Source organism: Solanum pennellii, chromosome 7 (assembly GCF_001406875.1).
Source record: "Solanum pennellii chromosome 7, SPENNV200".
Classification (NCBI taxonomy): Eukaryota; Viridiplantae; Streptophyta; class Magnoliopsida; order Solanales; family Solanaceae; genus Solanum; species Solanum pennellii.
The window spans coordinates 46161994-46179777 of NC_028643.1; the positions used below are offsets into that span (position 1 = coordinate 46161994).

The 17784-nt window shown below is 34.0% G+C and overlaps 1 pseudogene; it reads left to right on the forward strand.

The window, feature by feature from the left end:
• Positions 1 to 16365, forward strand: part of LOC107025029 — a 47917-nt pseudogene extending 31552 nt beyond the window's left edge.
• Positions 16366 to 17784: the final 1419 nt, after the last annotated feature.

Here is a 17784-nt window from a genome sequence, read left to right on the forward strand (position 1 = left end):
GGGGAAATAATAGATGTTGAATTTTAGAAGTTATTGAATTGTCTTTTATTAATGAGTTTAAGTCTTCCGCATTGCTTCATGTTGATATTAAATTGAAATGTTAAGGTTTAGATTGGTCGGTTCGCTCACATAGGAGGGTAAATGTGGGTGCCAGTCGCGGCTCGGTTTTGGGTCGTGACAGAAGGATACAATTACGATTAAAGACCTCAACATTCATAACCTTACCACTAGGTTCAAGGTTTCACATAAAAGACCCCTTAACTTCATTTAATGTCACATGTCATTTATACATTCAAGACTAAGAGAGTTTAGCATCGAAGTCAAGACATCACATAGTCACATTCATACATACATCAAGCAAGGGACACAAATTAACCAAGACAAGACACCACATACTTCACCTTAGAACACATTACATGTCATTCTAGAAGAATATAGAAGTAAATATTATCATTTTCAAGTCATCCTATATACTATTATATCAATATCAATATGACCAATAAAGAGTCATCTAGTAAATTAAGAATGACATACATCAACCCTAAGACTACCCACACAAAGCCATATTTATATTCTAACATGATCACCTACATAATATCATTAGAACACATATACTTTCACATTAATTAATATGTAGATAGATATATTCATACTTCAAATAATCATCTATACAAATAATCACATTACTTCATGTAGTGTCGACAAGGCCATGATTATCATATTGCATAAAGTAACGCCGACAAGGCCACATCAATAGAAAGTAAAACACATAACACCGCAACCATAAGTGGACTATACGAATCACAACAACATTGAAGTATAAACAGCAACAAAATAAAGGACATAGGGCAGCGTACCACCACTCCATCCTTAACACCTCTATTCGATGCAAAATCATTCATTCAATAACATAAGACCCTTACCAATGGCCATGAATATCAATTAAACATAAAAGCTATTATAATCAATGAACTAGGTCAATTCAATGTAAATTCATCGATCTAATACAACCTAGATATCAACTGAATACAATTATTACATCATGAAATTGGACAATTCAACTTTGAAAACTTCAGAACATTTTGATAATTGGGATCCTTGATGAAAACAGTTTCAAGGATCAAGATTCAGACCTTGATGAATCTAATTCTTCACTTTGATGCAGAATCTCCACTTTGACTTTGGACTTTAATGGAGGCTTCGGGAATTTCTAAGGGATTTGGGGTTTTGATTTGGAAGAATGAAGTCTTCTAAGTATTAAAAACTTATGTACATGTTTAAAATACCCAATATACCCCTTAATAACAGACAAATCTTCTATTTTGATGTGGGGTGAAATTACAACTCACCCCTCAACTTAAGGATGAAGTTGTGCCTAACACAGACCCATCGACGGTTGGGCAGTCGACCGATCATTTGTCCACAAACGAACCGTCGTTTCCTTCCGTTGGTTGGATCAGAGACTCAACTAGGGTCTCGTCTCACCAAATTCTAAGTCCTAATCGATTAGACCCTAAAAACGGGGTATCGATTGACCTACTGGGTGTCGACTACATCTAGGGTTTGGGCTGTCTTGGGTAGTCATTGCACCTATTTTTGGTCCTTCCTCAAGGACCCTTGATTGGTCCTTGGGGATGTTTTCCTGGACATTTCCAACCCAAACATGATCATATATGTGTTTAGCACCTCTCACATGAATTTCATCCTAAACAAACAGGTAAAACTCGACTAAACATACTTAGACAAACAAGGTCATTTGAAGGCAACATATTTGAACGTCATGGACGTTCTTGGACGTTTGACCTCCAAAGTCCATGAAACTTCACAAACTGCCTGTATACATCATCATAACCCACATGAATCACATGTAAACAAATAAAACCACATATGAGGCACATAGCTGACTTAGTCATCGAACGTCTTAGTTGTCCCTTGAGGTTCCACTTCCAAATAACCTAAACTCTTAGACACTTCCTCATTAACACATAATAGACCTATTTAGGATCTAAGACCCTCACTACAAATTTGTTAGTATTTGGTTTACCTTAGTTATTTTTGGGGTCTTACACTAAATTTAATAGAACCCTAAACGCATAACTAAAACACTAAATCCTATGCCTTGAACCCTAAACCTTAAGAAAACCTAAATCCTTTACACCCTAAATTCTACAACTTTGTAAACCTTAAACCTAAAAAACATTTTAAAAAAAAAAAACCTCTACGCCCTGAAAATAACCTATAAAATCATAAACCCAAAAAACCCCTAAGACCTATTCACTAAAAACGTGAATAAAACCCTCAAACTAACACCCCAAACCATAAAAAAAACCCTAAATCCTAATCTAAAATTCTAAATTCTAAGCCTAAAATCTTATGAAACACTAAACCCTAATTCTTATGAAACCCTAAACCTATAAATCCTAAATAAACCCGACAACCAATTAAAAAAACCCTACAAAACCATAAGATCAAAACCATAAACCCTAGAAAACCCTTAAACCACTAAATTCATGAATCCTAAAAAACTCCAAAAAATATCAATAAACCTAAATTTTTTAGCTCTAAATCCAATCAAACGGTAAATCTTATATGCTTAACCCTAAAAACCCTAATCCCTAAACAATTAACATCTATAGCCCTAAATACCTTAACATATGTTGCCAAAGCCCTAAATCCTAAACCTTGACCTAAAACTCTAAATCCTGAAAATCTATAAACATTCAAACTAAAAAACACAAACACATAAAATAACTAAGCCCTAAACAATAGAAAACCCTAAAAAATTGCAAACCCTTAAAAACCCTAAAAAGATTCCCAAAAACCCTTAACCAAAACTCAAAGCTATAACTGATACAAATCCCTAAATCCTATATTCTAAACCCTTTACATAAAAAATACCCTTAACCCTTAACCTTAACCCTTAAAACCCAAAAAACAATTCACCTAAAAAAATTCAAACTCCTAAATTGTTAAAACCTAGAAAAAATCCATAACCTAAAATCCTTAACCTACAAAAAACCCTAAGACTTTAACCTTAAAACCTAACATATAACCTGAAATCCAAAACCTAAAACCATGAAAAACCCTAAATAATAAGCATTTAAAAACCTAAATACTATAAATCATAATCTAAACCCTAAAACTTGTTACGAAACCCTAAGATCGAAATCCAAAATCCTAAATATTCATATATTCTATATCTTAAAAACAAAAAATAACCCAAGCCCCTAAACCATAAACCCTAAAAAGGCCCAAGTAACTATTTACCCTTAAAACCCCTAAAAACCCCAAAACCCCTAAATTTAAAAAAAAAAATCTAAAATGATATAAAGCTGTAAATCGTATTTTCAAAGCCCTAAAACACATAAAACACTAGAAACCTAGAGTTCTAGATATTAAATAACCCCTAAAGCCTAAATATAAAAAAAAAACATTAGCCCTAAACCCTAAACTCTAACCTCAAACCCTATATAATAAACCCAAAACCCTAAGAAACCCTAATCCCTTAACCTTAAGAAACCATAAATCCAATAAACCCCACAAACCATTTTAAACCTATACAAGACCTGAAGCTCTATATCCTAAATCCAAATCATACGTAAATCGTGAACCTATAAAACACATAAAAATTCTAAACCCCAAGAAACACTTAACCCTTACAAACCCTTAAAACCACAAAAAACCCAGAACCTAAAAAAATCTATAAGCTTTAAACCCTCTAAATCCCCAAAACGTATATGCTCAACCCTAAAATAATAATTAAAAAAAAACACTAAACACAAAACTTTATAATTATTAATTCTTAAAGACCTTATCCTAAAAAATCCAAAGCCCTAATCCCTAAAAATATTTTTTTTAAAAACACTAATCCTTAAATCCTTACCTAAAAAATCCAAAAAGTCATGACCTAAATATCTGTAAGCAATAAACCTTGAAACCAAACCTAAAAAATTCTAAGCCTTATACCCTAAACCCTAACATAAAACACTTAATTCTAATCCTAAACCCTAAGAAACGATAAACCCTAAACATTAATAAACCTTAAATCCAATAAACCCTTAATCATACACTAAAAACATTATCCTAAAAAATCAATTCCGTCAACCCTTAAAACCTAGATTGAACCCATAACCTAAAACCCAAAACCTAAAAAACACCTAATCCCTAAACCCTAAACCCTAACCCAAACACAATATCCATCGTTTCCTCATTTTCCAAATTTTTCTCAGTCTAATTTCTTTCACTAAACCAATACTCTCAAGGAAATAGCAAAAAGCACCTAACGCTTAAGAACTAAGAATAACGGCTAGTTACTTTCTATTGGCATAATAGAAGTGACACTGATAGAACTAAACCGGCAACTGGACCAAAGACAAGAAATGCGGGATGAGAACAGGAACATAATACAACAAGAATAATCATCCAATTCATCTTCTAACTCTTCGAAACTGAGAGAATATACAGCGATGTATATTGAAGTTTCTGAAAGAGAGTTAGATAGGATTCAAGAAATTAATTCCAATACTCAAACTGATAGGAATCGTGTTGAATAGGTGAAGATATCGAATCACCACCAAAGGATATTCCTGCAATCCAAAAATCACTGCATTCCACTGTCCCAATTCCAAGCTCTCAACAAGGCGATTTTAGAAAATCGCGACAAAAGCGTAGTCAAAGCCCTCAAAAAATTGAACAACTTTCGAAATGATTCGAGATTAGTTGTATATCGGGGAATCTTCCCCATACTATGACTAGCATCTCACAGCTATGCAAAGGGATTGGTACAGTGGACTCGTCGGCAACACGAATTCCGAAAATATTGCTGGAGGTCAGGGGAATTTTGAGGTGTCTGAAAGGCTGCTCGAACTCGACCAACTTCTGTTAGATTCCTGCTGATTCGAGTACTATGGATTTATCTCCTCTGTATGTGGAACATCTCACTAGATCTCAGGCAATTTTGAATGTGGAATCTTTGACAATGCAATTTCTGATAAAGTCGTCGTAGTTCCGGCAGGTCTCAGTAGTGCTATAGGTTAAACCATAGATGACAAAGAGAATCATTGTTCTGATAACACCTCTCGAAGTCTAGAACCAACACAAAAATACGAATTACATCCTCAAAAAATGGCGACTGCATGGGAAAAAATTGTCCAGTTCATGAGCTGCGGCCTAATCTTAATAAAACATCAGCTTCTCGTTCTTTTTATTCACAGGGTGGAAACAATCTATATAAGGATGATCAATCATCTAACTTCACGTTTCGGATGCATGAGCAACCATCTTGGCCGTCGCCACTTTACTAGTAAATAGACGAGCAAAGGTAAGAAGAGGATAAACAACAATAGATCAAACAAGTAACGGATCAATTGGAATTGCTGTAACAACAAAGGAACTCACAAGCAGAAAAACAACCAGTGATTAAAGAAAAACAGATGCCCAAAATTCTTCTAGAGGAAACACAATAAGGTAAGTTTCCTACGCAAAACTCTAGGCAAGTTCCCAATGCTAACCATGACATTCTTTTAGAATTCAATGCAAATAGACATAGTAGTAGTTTTACAATGCATGACAAGCAGGGAACTCATCAGAATCACATAGGGAAAAATGAAGAAAGGATTCACAGTAAAGATGAAGCACGTAATTGTGATAACTATTTGCGTAATGATAAACCTACAGGCATATCATTCTAACTTTCTGAAAATCTCGAATAACTTTGATAAGCACAACCTCCCTCCTCCTAAAGACAAAAAAGCAATGCAACTCCCCAACAATTCCAATGACCATATTCACACTCACCAAAACCACCAAAACAACTCCAAAAAAGAGCAGATACCTCACCCTTCCGTTTTAGAAATTATTCAATCTTTTGCAGCCAAGCTAAGGCAAAATGATAGTCAAAATGACAGTCCCACAGGGATTGTTCTTCATGCACGTATTACAAGACAAGGCCTACCGTCTGTCATATTCAAAAAAGAGGATTTCATGAATAGATTGGCTGAAAAATTCAAGTTCACATTGGTGGGGATGTTCACCAACACCATGCCTAAAATTAAGTTTATTTTGAAAATTATCGTTAATCAAACCCAACTTTCTAGAGATGTAAATATTACTCATTTAAATTCAATAAATATGTATATTGATTTGGATAATGAATTTGATTACAATACTGTGTGGACTACTCAAAATATGATCATTGCAGGCAAACTAATCAGGATCCGAAAATGGACTCCTACGTTTAAGGCCAGAGGAGGAGACACCTATAGTTCATGTTTGGGTAGTTCTCCCAGAATTACCTTGGCATTGCTATACCAAGGAATTTGTTTCAATTCTATTGGAAGATGTTGGAAAAGTTCTCTACTTGGACACAACCTTTGTTTAAAAAACTCGGGGTAGTATGGCTAAAGTGAAAGTACAAATTGATCTAACAAAGGAAAGAGTTCCCCATTTTTTGATGGGCATTGGTGAAGATGACTACAACATGGAGAGATGGCAAGAGGTACAATGTGAAAATATTCCCGATTATTATATGTATTGAAGGCACCAAAGTAAAAAAAGGGATGAAGAATACCAAAAAAAGGAAAATAAGCTGAAATGAAGAAAAGGTTCAGAGGCGAATCTGTGAATGAACAAAAAAACATGAAGGGGCAATCATCACAGAACAACAGGCAAGAAGGAAATTAACCCAAACAGACAGTCCAGCAGCATCAAAAAGAGCATAACATAATCCAACAAGAAGAACAATGGCACTTGCAACAAGCGAAGAATAGCAAAGTCATTCTCACCAATGAAAACAACAATGTAATACACCAAGGAATATCAGATGCAGCAGGGCAACAACACAATACAAATAATTTAACTATGCAGTCTAGTTCTACTCATAATAATTATCTTCATCTGTCTTTGTAAGATCAAGCCAACTCTCAAGAGAATGAAGACAATCAATACATAGAAATAACACCAAGACAAAGGTTTGATACTAAAAATCAATTAGGTATAAAAATAAATGAAAACAAAAGTGATATCAACAACCACAATACCAAGAGTCGTAAGGCAACTAAGGAACTCATACAAGCATCCAAGCCACAGTTATTGACTCAGTGTTCCCCTCTCCCCAAAACCCCTCTAATAATCTGTTGTTATTTCTGTTGTGGAAGTTGAAGGAGGGTTGGAAGGGGGACGTCAGGAGAAACATACTAATTTGTAGGAAGGGGTACACAAAGGGGGAATTTTGCCTCATGTTCTACATGAAGAGGTTCACACTGACCTTAGATTAAACCTTAGAGCCCCTGCTACCACCTTACAAGTCACAACCAGACAAAAGTTTCAGCAGCCCCAGGGAGTCCCAAAAACAATGCTTCAGATAAGATTCAAGAAGTTGTTAATCACATTGAAACTCACCTGGAGAATTTGGGTAAAGAAGGTATCCCAGCAGAATGTAAAGGTAAACAACAATCAACATAGAACTAGATAACAGGTTCCCATTGAAGAAAATGAAATCACTCCCCAAAAACAGTCCAAGAATAAATCTAGAGAAAAAATGAGGAAAAAGAAACGAGAGTCTAAAAAAAAAGGACAACAAAGAGAGGCACAACATTGGGGGTAAAATAATCAACAGTATCTGCACCAATCTCTATACAAAAAACAACAATAGAGAGGCAAGTCCAAGGACAAAAACATTGATTATGATGTGGTTCAATCCGAGGGTGAATTTGATCGTGACACTCAGTCTCTAGAGGAAGAACTTGATGATGCAAAATAAACCAATAATAATACTTTCAAGTCTTTTGGATCCACTTTCCAATGTGAATTCCAAGAGGATATCAGGAAATTTTGAATCAACAAGGGCTATCTTCTACAGAAAGGAAACAGTCACAATAACACATCACACAAGCTACTTACAGTGCATCTGCGACCTCTAGTAGACCCTATACTAGGTCCAGAAATAATGTTTTATAATGTTTAAAGCCATATGCTGGAATTTTAGACGTATCAACACCCAATGATCATTGGAAAGACTCCAAAATCTCAATAAAATACATAATCTTGATATGATTGTGATTATTGAACCATTTGCTTACAATGCATATCTCACCAACTACCGAATTCTTGTAAATATGGAGAAATATGTGTGTGATCCCAACGGCAAAATATGGGTGTTTTGGAACTCTAACATGAACTGTGAAGTTTTGGAATTAGACAACCAACATATTACTTGTTATATTAAACATGTCAAATATCAGGGTAAAATTAGTTTCCTCTATATATGCCAAATGCAAGGATAATCTCATAAGACCTCTTTGGGATAGGATTATTCATTTCTCCAATATTAACATTCCTTAGTGCACCATTGGCGACTTCGATGTTATTACTACTCCTAAAGAAGAACATGGGTATCATCCTTACAACATGAATAAAATCTTCTAGTTCATCAGTGTTATTGAAGGTTGTGGTCTTGTGGATCTTGGTATAGTGGTGAATACTTTAGCTGGTGTAATCAATGATCCGAGGAGCATAGAGTGTGCAAGAGACTTGATCGAGCTATGGTGATTGATCGTAGTTGGAAAATATGCCCCAAAGTACCATCAACAATTTTCCTTTAGTTGGGTCTGAACATTGTAATTTACTTATGGATGTTATGGTAAGATTCGAAAAAATTAGCAAATACTTTAAATTTCATCATTAAATGACTGACCATGATGGCTTTGAATCTATTATTAAAAAATGTTCGGATAGGGAGGCTAAAGGTAATCCTATGTATATTATTCATAAAAAAATGAAAAGTCTAAGATCCAATGTTAGTTCTTGGTCCAGATTAGAGTTTGGAGATATTTTCAAGACTATTTAAAGAGTATGAAGAAATGGTTCACCAAATTGAGGAAGAGGTTATAAATAACAATTACAAGGAGAATAGATCTAAACTCCATTATTTTGATGCACAATATATGAAATATTTGAAGTTCGAGGCTTCCATTTTAAGGAAGAAATCACAGTTACAGTGGTTCAAGGAGGGTGAAACTAAATCCAAATACCATGCTATCTTGCGGGGAAGAATAAGAAAACTATTCATTCAAAAAATATGGGTTGATAATGACAACTAGATAGAGGAAGATGAGTCTATTGCTGTTGCTGCCAGTGATTACTTCCAATATAGTTTTACTGGTACAGATAGTAGAGTGAATGAAGGCATTCTTCAACACATTTCCAGATGGTCAATGAACACCAAAATACTAGGCTACAGGCTATGCCTACTATGGATGAGCTAAAGCAAGTGGTTCTCTGCATGAACCCAATTCACCCCGGGTACTGATGGTTTTGGAGGCAAGTTTTATCAAAGTTGTTGGGATATCATAAAATTGGATCTTTTGGAGGCTGTTAAGTCATTTTTGGGTGGTTGCGAGATGCCCAAATTAATATCTCATGCATCATTGCTCTTGGTTACAAAGGTTAGACATCCCAACAAGTTCAATGAATTTTGGCCCATTAGCTTGAGCAACTTCACCAACAAAATTATTTCTAAATTGTTGCGTATCAGATTGTCTTGTATACTTCCTCATCTTATATCGGACAATCAATTGGGGTTTGTTGAAGGTAGGAGCATTTCTATGAACAATATGTTTGCTCAAGAAATCACTCAAGGAATCAAAAAACCTAATGAACGTGATAATGTAGTAATCAAATGTTGCATGGCCAAGGCCTATGATAGAGTTTCTTGGTCTTTATATGCTTGGTTGTGAGGAAAATGGGGTTTAGTGAGATGGTCATTGACATCGTTTGGCAGATTATATCTACAATGAGTACTTTGTTATAGTGAATAGAACTAGATATGTTTTCTTTCACTCGACTAGGGGTCGTAAGCAAGGTTATCCTCTCTCTCCGGCCCTATTTATTTTAGGCGCGAAGGTGTTATCCAGGATGCTGAGTAGTCTTCATCAAATTAAGGCTACAAAGGTTTACATATGGAGCCTAGGGGTCCACAAATTAACCATTTGAGTTTTGTCGACGATGTGATTATTTTTGCATCAAGTGACAGATTCTTTTTTCAACTCATTATGCAGACCTTATCAGCTTATGAAGCTGGTTCTGAGCATCTCATTAATAAAGATAAAAGCCATTTCAAGATTCAGTTGATCATTGAGATTACTAGTTTTATTCAAAAAGGAAACTCTATTACCTACATTGGTTGTCTACATAGGTCGGCACAAAATTATTTATTATTCAAATCTTGTTGCTACGGTGGTGAAGAAAATCAGCGAATGGCAATCCAAAATTCATTGCTTTTGAGGAAGAGCTGCTTTGATAAAACATGTCCTACAATCATTCCTGATACAAAAGATGGATGCAATTTCTCCTCCAAAAACCACCACTCATTCTATGAAGAGAGTGATTGTAGATTTCTTCTAGGGTTGGGACAAAGAGAAGAAAAAATATCATTGGGCGTCTTGGGAGACTCTTAGCTATCCTTACGAGGAAGAGCGCATAGGAGTAAGAAAGCTTGAAGATATTTGCACCTCTCTACAATTTAAGCAATGGTGGGTATTTAGAACTTAAAACTTGTTATGGGGCCAATTCCATAAATTCAAGTATTGCCAGAGAGCTCATCCAGTTAGGAAGAAACATGATACTGGAGAATCTCTATTTTTGGGGATATATGATGAGAAAAATAAACAACTGTTGAAGCTTCTATCAAGTGGAAGATTCACTCCGGAAGCTGTTCATTTTTGTGGGACAATTTAATGGATGATTGGCCCCTTGCTAATAACTATAACACCATAACCAGCTTGAATAATACCACTGCATCTTATTTTATTAGTGCAGGAACTTGGAATGAATGATTGGTGAGATTACATGCTCTTCCTCTGCTGGTTCATAAAATTCTAATCACCGGGATTTACTATTAAGATAATGAAAGAGATGAGGCAATTTGGATGCCAACTAACATTTGTCTGTTACGTGTTCTTCTGTCTAGAAAATTATTAAAAAAAAAGAACTCTAAGTAGGATTATCACTCTCACTTTGAATAAACATATCCATTTCAAAGTATCTTTTTTGCCATCAAGAGCTTTAAGAATCAAATTTCCCAAAAATGGGAAGATCAGTAAATTTGGAAGTGATCCGGTCATTTTTTCATGCTGCAGAATTCCAGAGTTGGATTAGACCATGTATTTGTTGCTGGTCATTTTGCTACTCACGTATGGAATTTTCTCTCAGCATTGGTGGACAAAGAACACATAACCCTTCCTCTTAAAAATCATATCATGAAGTAGTGGGGGCTGGAAACCAACAATGAGGTCCACACACTATTATTACAGTCACTACCCATAATCATCTGTTGGAACCCCTGGAAGAATATGTGTTCTGTCAAGTATGGGGGCAAACAATCTAGTATTGCCAGCGTTAAGTTTACTATTATCAAGGACATTAACAACCTCCTACTTTCTGCATTTCTTTACCACTAATGGCCTCACTGTTGAATGAACTTGTCAAAGTGGTGGAGGGCTGCATACAGGAAATCCAAGTGAAAGAAGTTAAATGGATAAGTCCTCCAAATAACATCTACAAATTAAACACTGATGTAAGTACCCTTTGTAACCCTAGACAGATTGGAGGTGGGGGTATATTAAGAGATTCTAAAGGTGCCTCTCATGGTTTACTGTGGTGTCTCCAACATAGCTACAAAAGGATCATTCTTGAGGTGGATTCAGAATTATTTACGAAATGACATACTCATAGAATCAAACCCCCTTGGAGCATGCAACAGTTCATCACTACTCTTAACAACACGATCAACCAGCTAGAGTTTTTTCAGTATAGACACACTTACATAAAATCTAACAGTACTGCGGATTTCTTTGAAAAAGGAGTCACAAATCAGACATTATATAGAATTACTACACCTACCAGCAATTACTGGTGGAGGTGAAAGGAAGTTATTTTGCTAGAAAGGATGGGCATCTCCAATTTTAGAAGAAATAAATTGAAAAAATTAAACAACCTCCATGAACGTTTTCCCTTTCTCTTCATATCTTTTTATCTTAGATAGTGTTTTTTGAATAGGTTTAGCTTATATTTTCTTCTAGCCTTTGTAAGGGGAGAGCCTGCCTTATTTATGTTTCATAGTTCTTTTGTATCGAGAGGAGTCCTCTCTTTCTAGGTGCTTAGAACTTATGTTTCATCTTATAGAACGGGGATGAGTGGACTATCCTTAGTAGGAAGGTCGATTCTTTAACCACCATAGGATCGGAGTAAGTTTTATGCCCACTTCTTTGTGCTTTGCGTTTTATTTGTTTATGATAAGGCATGGGGGTGTTGCTAAGCCCCTGACCCTTTCAAGGGTCGGTAAATTAAAAAAAACACAATATCCTATATCTAAAACCCTAGTAAACCCTAAACCATAAATCTTAAGAAATTGTAATTCGTATAAACCCTAAAAACAATTTAATACCCTAAAAAACCCAAAGATCTAAACCCTAAATCCAAATAATCCATAAACTCTAAACCTATAAAACTCATAAAAACTCTAAGCCCTAAACCATGAAAAACCCAAAAAAACGCTTAAACATTAAAAACCTTTAAAACATCCAAAAACCTCTAAACCTAATAAACTATTATATCTAAAGCCGATAAATCCCTAAAAAGTATCTGCTAAACCCTATGCTTTAAAAACTATAAATTCATAAAGACCTTATCTTAAAAATCTGAAGCCCTAGAAGCTAGAAATTACTAGAAAAACCCTTAGAATTAATCCATATACCTATAAAAATCCATAAAATCTTACCTCAAAAACCTTAAGAACTAAACAATCAACCCAAACCTAAAACTCTAAAACTAAAAACACTAAGCCCTAAACCCTAAAACAAAACCTAAAATTCTTAATCCTAAACCTAAAATCCTAAGAAACTATAAACCCTAATCTTTAAGAAACCTAAAAGTTATAAACCTTAAAATAACCTTTAAACACCATAACCTAAAAAACCCAAAACACTAAAGCATATAAACCTAGATAAAACCCATAACCTTAAACCCTAAACAGAAACAAACCCAAGCCTTAAACCCTAAACCCTAACCTAAAACCTAATGTCCTAATTCTAAAACCTAAACTTTAAGAAACCCTAAATCCTATAATAAATTATATATGCCTTAAAAATCATTAGAAACCCCTAAAAAGCCCTAATCTCTAAACCTTAAATCGTAAAAATCAGTGAAACTTTGATATTAAAATAACAAAAAAAAATGAGAGTCACATAGTCCTTTAAAACTTTAAAACCCTAAACCTAGAAAAAACTTTAAGCTCTAAATTCTAAGTCATATATGCTAAACTTAAAAAACATAAAAAGACTCTAAGCCCTAAACCCTAACCCAAAGCCCTAAACCCTAAAAAACAAGATAAAACCCTTCACTAAAAGCCACCCCAAACCCTAAACCTAAACATAAAACACTAAGAACAATAATCCTATAAATTCTAAAATAAACCTTAAAACCACTCCTAAAAAATCCTAATCATTGAACCCTAGATCCTAAAATTCCCTAAACCCTAAACCTTAAGAAATCCTAAATCCTATAATCCCTAAAATAAATCCTATATCTATTTAAACCACTTACAAAGCTCTAAGATTTAAACCATAAACCCTAAAAAACCCAAAGAAACACTTAGCAGCTATATCCTACAAAAACCTAAAAATCTCGAAACCTTACATTATAAGCTCTAAAACCTATAAAAAAAAAACAAAAACCTAAAGCCCTAAATTAAAAACCTATAAAATCCTAAAAAACTTAACTTGAAAAAATCTAAACCCCTAACCCTGAAACCTATATCAAAACCATTAAACTATAAAAGCCCTAAACCCTATGACATAAATCGAAACGTGAAACTCTAAATGTTAAACCTTAAATCCTATGAAACCCAAATCCTTAAACAACCCTAAATCATATAAAACCTAATATACTTCATAAAAACCGTTTAAAAAGACTACAAAATAATAATCTCGAAACCCTAAATCCTAAAAATTCATAAACCTTATACTTTAAGCATAAAATAATCCAAAGCCCTAAATGCTAAAAATCCCTAAGACACACATGAACCGTAAAAACCCTTATAAAATGCAAAAAAGTCCGTAACCCCAAAGCCTAAACCCTAACCCAAACCCCTTGATCCTAAACCCTAAACCTTTAGAAACCGTAAATCCTATATATCCTAAGATAAACCCTATGCAAATTTTAAACTCCTACGAAATCCTAAGATCTGAACCATAAATCCTAAAAATTATGAATCCTAAAACTAAATGCATAAAAAATCCTATGCCCTAAATCCTAAATTCTAAAAACCCTTAAGAAACACTTTGCAGTTAAATCCTACAAAAATATAAAACTCTCTAAACCTTAAATTATAAGCTCTAAAACCTATCAAAAAGAGTACAAAAACCTAAATGTCGAAATTCAAAACCTATAAAACCTTAAAAAATTTAACCTAAAAAATCATAATTCCTAAACCCTGAAACCTATATAAAACCCTTAAATGAAAAAAAGCCCTAAGCCCTAAATCCAAATCTAATACTCTGAATTTTAAACCTAAAATCTAAGAAGCTCAAAACCTTAAAAAACCCTAAATCCTATAAGACCAAATACACACCATAAAAACCGTTTAAAACAACTAGAAAACACTAATATTGAAACCCTAGTCCTAAAAAATCATGAACCTTATGACTTTAAAAGAAAAAAATTAGCCCTTAATGCTAGAAAACCCTAAGACACACATAAACCGTAAAAACCCTTATAAGATAAAAAAAGTCCTAAAACCCAAAGCACAAAAACCTTACCCGAAACCCTTGATCCTAAACCCTAAACCATTAGAAACAGTAAATCCTACATATCCTAAAGTAAACCCTATACCCATTTTAAACTCCAACGAAATCCTACGCTCCAAACCATAAATCCTAAAAACTGTGAATCCTAAAACTAAATACACAAAAAATACTATGCCATAAATTCTAAATACTAAAAACCCTGAAGAAACACTTAACACTTACAACCCCTAAGATATACAAAAAAACCCCAAGCCAAAAAGAAATCTAAGCTAGAGACCCTACACACCCCTAAAACGCATATGCTAAACCCCTAACAAATACTTAACACTTAAAAATCCTAATAACATTAAAAAAAACTAAAGTAAAAAACTGTAAGCTCTAAATTCGATAAATCCTTAAATCATATATATATGGCCTAACCATACAAAAATACCTAAGCCCTAAACAGTAAACCTATAAAATCCTAAAACCCATTAACCTAAAAAACCCAAACCTCTAAACCCTAAAAACCTATATAAAATCATTAACCTAAAACCCTAAGCCCTAAACCATAAACCCAAACCTATATGGTATTTGCTAGGTAACATATGATCTTCCAGGATCTGGAGAAAGTGATCCTCATCCTTCTAGGAACCTTGATTCATCAGCCATTGATATGTTACACTTATCCTATGTAATAAATGTTACTGACAAATTATGGGTGGTGGGATTGGCAGGTGAATGCATCTATACTCGGGCCGCCCTTAGATACATCTCTGATAGGAATACTGGTGCCGTCATGAGCGTTCCAATAGTAACTCCATATGAACCAAGAATGACCAAGTAGGACAAACATAAAATGTGGAAGAAATGGAAAACAAAGACGATAAACATGCATATATTAGCTGGGAAGTTTCCAAGACTACCTCCTTACTTTTACCGTAGAAGCTTCCTTAGTGGAGTCCATGGCCATATTGAAACAAAGCTTGCCTTGTCTCTTGGAGTAAGAGATAAAGCTTTGTTGGATCATCCATTTTTTGAAAAGTTCCGGCATAGAGATGTAGAAGAATATGTTCGACAAAATAATGCAAAACCATTTGTACAGGAAGCTGTCTTATAGGTTTCCAATTGAGATTTTAGCCCTGCAGACCTCAAAGATCAGAGGAAACACAGTGGAAAGGGTATTATGCATTGGATTAAATCTCTATTTGTTCAAACAGATGAAATCTTGACTGGATTCCTTGGTGAAATACATGTATGGCAGGTAATAGAATATATGGTAGTACCACCATCCACAACTTATTTCTTGCAGCGAGTCCTACCAGATGCAATTATACATAGTCTCTTATACGAGGGTAATTTTACTTATTTTTACTTTTGTGAGAATGCCATACACAGAAATTTAGCAATGTTTTTGGAAATCCTCAAGGACCTCTTACCCCATAACCAGAACAAAAAACAAGATCAATCTCCCATTTAAAACGATGACAGAGAGATGCAAGATACAATTATTGGTGATGTTGCCACTGATGAAAAAAATGTACCTAGTGTAGTTAATCCTGATAAAGAGGATTACATCGACTAGCTTGGTTGTGATGATTGTCCAACTATCCATTATCTATATGGATTGTGTAGTTCCTTCCTAGATTTTTGAATAATATGAAGCATAAATAACCTAGGAGGAAATAGTTACAGGAAAGATCAGTTATTAATAAAATTTTATGTAGTGCATGATCGACTTATTATTATTACAAGATCATATTTATAAAGATGAGAGTCTCATTATATTTTGATTATGCTAGGTTTTGTTTACAGCTACATATTATTCTTTTACAAAAATTTTTATTAAAAGGTCCAAGAATGTTTGGAATAAAAGACTTCTTTCCACTATTCCTAAAAAAAAACTAAAAACAAAATCCTTAACCTAAAACCCTAAGAAACACTGAAACCTAAACCTAAAGAAAATCCCTAATCCTATAAACCCTAAAGTAAACCTTAAAACCATTTAAAGCACCTACAAAACCATAAAACCAAAAAGTCCATTAACCGTAAACCTAAAAAACACAAAAAATCTAATTCTTAAATCTTAATAAATACTAAACCCTTAAAACTCATAACCTAAAAAATCCAAATCTCTTGACCCTAAAAAATCAATAAAACCATTAACCTAAGACCCTAAACCCTAACCTCAAACACTAAATCCTAAACCTAAAACCTTAATAAACCTAAACCCTAAAACATAAGAAACCCTAAAATGCGGAAACTCTGACCGAAATGATGCTTATTTCTCTTGGAAATGGTTTGGAAGTTCACTACTTTAGAGTCTTTTAGTTCATTTTAAGGGTTAAAATGAGTCACTGTTGTTGACACCCAATTTTGACCGACCTTTAACCAGTTTTAGGATTATATTCGATTAAATACGTACTTTAAAATTTACTTAATGTTTTGAAGTTTTAGTTGATTTTTCACAAAATTATATATTTTAGTATTGTTTACTTTATAAAATTATTGTAAATATTTAAAAATTATTAATGAATTTCAAATGTTTTAAAATATAAATGATTTTAAATTCAAAAAAATATTTTTTAATATATGTTGTTTTTTAAATAAATAGTAATACCTACACTTTCCATAAAACTATTTATATTCTACCATATTCTATTATAATTTCTTTCAATTCTAGCTACTCCAATTAAATTTTTTTTCAATCATAGCCCCTCTTTCATTTCAATTCCAGCCAGTTTAATTGCAATTTTAGCCATTCCAATCCTCCAACCAATTTGATTTTTATTTTTCATTTTTTTATCTCATCCGTCCATCTTCAAAATAAATTCAAAATCGAATCCTAGCCCTTTATCTCCTATTAAATCCTACAGTCAAGATTTAACCTCCCATTCTTCCTAAATTCTAATACCCTAAAAGACCAAAGCAAAAAAAAAAAAAAACTCATTCACTCTTCCTCCCCTCCCTCTCTCCAGCATCCTCTCTCTCTTTCTCCCCATTC